The sequence below is a fragment of the Peromyscus eremicus genome, unplaced genomic scaffold (genome assembly GCF_949786415.1).
Source record: "Peromyscus eremicus unplaced genomic scaffold, PerEre_H2_v1 PerEre#2#unplaced_1861, whole genome shotgun sequence".
Classification (NCBI taxonomy): Eukaryota; Metazoa; Chordata; class Mammalia; order Rodentia; family Cricetidae; genus Peromyscus; species Peromyscus eremicus.
The window spans coordinates 22,727-27,500 of NW_026736096.1; the positions used below are offsets into that span (position 1 = coordinate 22,727).

Here is a 4,774-nt window from a genome sequence, read left to right on the forward strand (position 1 = left end):
AGAGAAGAGGGGAAGTAAGGTTTAAAGAGCCAGAGCTCTGGGGGGTCTGCTTCGAAACCACGTCTTCTTAACACAGCAGAGATGCTGCACTCAGGAGCTCCCAGAAGCAATTGTTGTCTACACAGGCTCACAGCACTCATCATTCCAGTATGCATGGCTGGTGGACTATCCACAGCTGAGGAACTGTTAGCAGTTGATAGATGATGGTGGAGGAAGAGTCCATGTTCTTCAGGGATGTGGCATCAGGTAGGCTGACCATGTTCTGTTAGGTGGCTTGACACCCATGCACATTTGAGTAGCACTGATTTTGTACTCAGTGAATTATAGAGAAAAAAGAGGACATGAAATCAGGATGGGGACATGATGGGGGATCCAGGAAGAGTTAGATAGGGATGTGAGGGTAGACATGATCAAAATACACCGAATACATGTATGAAAGTATCAAAGAATAAATAATTTTAAAAGAATACTACTCAGAAAAAAATGAAAGACAACCATGGAATGGAAGAGAATATTTTGAAATGACTCATCTGATAATTATCTAATAATCATGTTATATAAAAAGTTCTTACAATGCAAAACAAAAAAAACTGATTTTAATTGGCAAAGAAGAATTTGGTCTTTTCTACAAAGATATACAAGTGACCAATAAGCATGTTGCATGATTCCATCTCTATAAAATCCCAGACTAGGATAACCCATTAAAACAGAAAATGGTTGCTTACATTTAGTGGAAAGACAAGAGAGATAAGGAGTTAAAAGTAATAGCTAATTGATGCAAGAGTTTTTGTTTTGTTTTCTGAGATTTTATTATTTTATTTATCATCATGTGTGTGTGTGTGTGTGTGTGTGTGTGTGTGTGTGTGTGTGCGCTGTGGCACATATGTGGAGGTCAGAGGACATCTTGTGGGAGTTGGTTTTCTCCCTTCTCCATGTGGGTTCTGGAGATGGATTTCAGATCATGAGGCTTGGTGGCAAGCACCTTTACCCACTGTACCGTCTCACCAGCCATCTCACTGGATGCGTGGAAGAAGATCCAGTTGCTAGGTTTTCTGCAAGCAAAGCCAGGTAACTTTAGAACTCTGTAACGGAGAAATGAAGCAGAAGCTGAGGACTCTGCCCAATGGCAGTACATGCACTAGTACGCTCATGGTGGTCTACTGGGAGTCACACAACTGATAGGGACAGGTGTTGGGAGATGTTTGCGGGGTAGTAATCAAAGCACATCTGACTCAGCCAGGAGTGGTGGCTTGTGACTTTAATCCCAGCACTTGAGAGGCAGAGGCAGGTAGATCTCTGTGAGTTCAAAGCCAGCCTGGTCTACATAGCAAGTTCCAGGCCAGCCAGGGCTACCTATTTCATATACATAAATGAACACCTTCTCCACCACGAGGGACTGTACCCCAAACTGTTAACCAAAGTAAACACTTCCTCCCTTTAAAAAAATACATTTGGGGGCTGGAGAGATGGCTCAGTGGTTAAGAATGTGTACTATTCTTGCAAAGAACCCTAGTTTGCTTCCAAGCACCCACATCAGGAGGATCACAACTGCTTGTAACTCCAGCTCCAAGGAATCTACCACTCTCTTCTGGCCTCCACAGGCACCTCCATTCATGTGTACAAACCCACACTGACACACACACACACACACACACACACACACACATACACACACACACACACGCAATTTAAAATTAAAAGTAAATCTTTTTTTAGAGTGCATCTGCTTTGAGAGTGGTTATCTAGTTTGTAACATGGGGAGCTGTACGCCCCAGAGGATAAGGGACCTACCCTGGGTGAAGGTCGCCAACACAGAGACATCAGAGGCAGGGACAGATGACTGTCAGTATCAGTAGGGTCCTCACCTGCTTCTCAAAATGGCTCTTTTGTCTCCACCACCGACAAGTCATCAGCTGGGTCCTTGCATCTTACGGAGCTCTTTGAGGTTCGCGAGTTCTTTAAAAAGGAAAGTTTGTGCTTGTACATCCTCCAAAACCTCCCTAAACCCAAAAGCATAAGCTCCAAGGAAGTGAACAAGAGACAGGCCCCACTGATTCCAAACATGGTATTGAGGAGAATGGTCTTCTCCGAGGGGTGGGACTGGAAACAGGTTGTGCTGCCGATGCAAGGATCCTCATGACATATAAAAGTGCTGGGCATCTTGAAGCCATACAGGTGGTACTGAACTCCCAAGGCTGCTCCCTCAAGGACCAGCCTCGCCCCAAGCTGTGCCACATAGGCCCAGAGAAGCTTGAGGCTTCCAGCCCGAGACACCCTTGCTATGGTCCCCCTTGCAAATCCGTGTCTCTTGTTCCTTATTTTCTTTTTCTGGTTCCTCCCAGTATCCAATCACATGATACAGAGTGAAACCCATGTAAACGACACTGGGTACAGCCATCAGGATGACTTGGAAGGCCCAGAAGCGCAATGGAGAAAGGGGGCGGAAGATGTCATAGCAAGTGGTCTTGCAGCCTGGCTGCCCTAAATGACACATGAATTCATTCTCTTCATCACCGAAGACCCCAGGTCCACTGGAAACCAGAAGCAGGAGGCGGAATCCCATGAGCACCGGAAGTAGGAAGCGCCCAACGGGGGTGGAATGCTGGCTCTCCTTAGCCAACAGCTGCCTCAGGAACTTGCCACACATTCTGCCACTGAGCAGAGAACAATTATCAGTGAAGGTGTCCCACTCACTGCCCTTTAGAGGAGGCTTCAGCCTGTTTTGTTCACCTACTAACCCAAGGATCTGCAAAGCAAGATCTGCTCCTCTCAAAGTTGATCAAACACCATATAGTCTGTTTTGCATGCCTATAAGACAATACCTGAGGTAAGTGCTTTTATAAACACAAAAAAGGTTAGTTAGCTCACAGTTGTGGAGGTTTGAACTCCAAATAGCATAGCACAGATTGGTGAAGGTCACTCACTGAAAGAATGTGTCATGTCTTGGATGGCAATGAGGAGGAGGGCATGTTGGAGCAAAAAGTTTCAATGTAAGGAGTGGGGAAGATGGACAGAATCCCATGATCCCTTTCAAGAGTACATTTTCATGGATTGGGGGCGGAGGGCTCAATCAGTAAAGTGTCGCACAAGCATGAAAAACTGAGCTCAATCCTCAGAACCCATGTAAAAATTTGGAGTGTAGTGGTGTGCACTTGAAACCTCACTGCTGGGGAGGCAGAGACAGGAGGATCCTAGCCAATTGGAGAGCCTCCAACCAGCAAGAGATCCTATCTCAAACACAAGGTGGATGACTTCCAGAGAATGACACGTCACTGAGCTCCAGTACACACACACACACACACACACACACACACACACACACACATACACACACTGAGGGTCGTGGGAGTATACAGCAGGTGACAACTGATGTTTGACAAGTCAACCCACCAGACGTATACCTCCCTGATGGGGAGCCCCACCTGGCAAAGCCGTGGGGTCACTGACTGTGGAAACTGGTTGTTTTCTGTCTGTAACTTTCTCAGGTGCCACCATCAGACCTCCCTGTAAGAACAGCTGTGGGGTGCTTACGACAGCCCTTTGGTGGTGTGTTTTACATCTCCAGGCACCCATTTAGCTGTGGATTTCTGTTTAAGCTGTATATACATTTTGCAAAGACCTTAGAACAAGTCCAATACAGACTAGCTGCCCCTACAGAATATACACAAAGACTAATTCCTAGTGTTGTCTATTGCTAAATCAAGGCCAGGATGTTTACATCAAGACACAGTCCTTGCAGTAGCTCCCTTTCTGTAGGTACCCTGACCACTCAAGATTCAGTCAATTGTTTATTAGCTGTGTAGAGCTGTGTGAGAGCTTGTGGCTGCATCCCTGCTGAGCTACTCCTGGCCTGGCTCCAGAGAGTAGCACCTAGCCCTAATCCATCTTTCCTTTAACTGATACCTTTTGTTTGTCCTATGTGAACCTTGTTTCAGAGTCTCCCAAGGATACAAAGGCCTCTGCAAAACTTGGTTCAGGAAACCAGGCAAATTGCGGTACCCGGTAAATCGTGGAATTTGCACTTGGCATTGTATTGTTGGGAGCTCCTTTCAGGTTGTTTTGAGCACATGGAAATCAATTGGCTAAACTGTAAATATCAAGAATAATGAAAATGCCCTGGGTGAAGGGAAAGGGGTCAGTCCCTAGAGCCTTGAGTCCAGAGAGGCTGGATCCCCCTGCAGCCTCAACGGCTAAATTCATTCTTAAGATGCCTCTGAGTCTTCTTTCCACTGAACTCACACACCCGTGCTGTGACACTTCTTGACAAGAGCTGCTGCAGAATGTGAGTGAAGTGTTTGTACGTGTGTGTGTGTGTGTGTGTGTGTGTGTGTGTGTGTGTGTGTGTGCTGGGTGAGAGATGAAGAAGAATAACCATGAGAGAAGTGTGAGGAAATGAATGAGTGAAAGAATGAATGAGTAAGTGTGATAGACAGACTAAAACTTGTTCCTAATTACCCTCAGATAAAAGTTTCCTACCCCTCCCTACTCTGAGGCATTCCTTTCATTACCCTGAGCGGATCGTGGGGGCTGGTCTCTCATGGTCCACTACACACACACACACACACACACACACACACACACACACACACACACACACCACTCACAGGCCAACCTGATCTAAACAATCCCTCATTGAAACTCCCTTCCTAGTTTGTGTCAGGTTGACAGACTTATCACCACAGATGGCTGGAAGGTAGCTCAGTGATTAAGAGTATTGTTGCTCTTGCAGAAGACCCTGGATCAGTTCCCAGCACCCATAATGGTGGCTCTCAAC

At 46.1% G+C, this 4,774-nt stretch overlaps 1 pseudogene; it reads right to left on the reverse strand.

The window, feature by feature from the left end:
- Window positions 1-1,872: 1,872 nt before the first annotated feature.
- LOC131902088 (gap junction gamma-3 protein-like) lies at window positions 1,873-2,647 on the reverse strand (annotated as a pseudogene).
- Window positions 2,648-4,774: the final 2,127 nt, after the last annotated feature.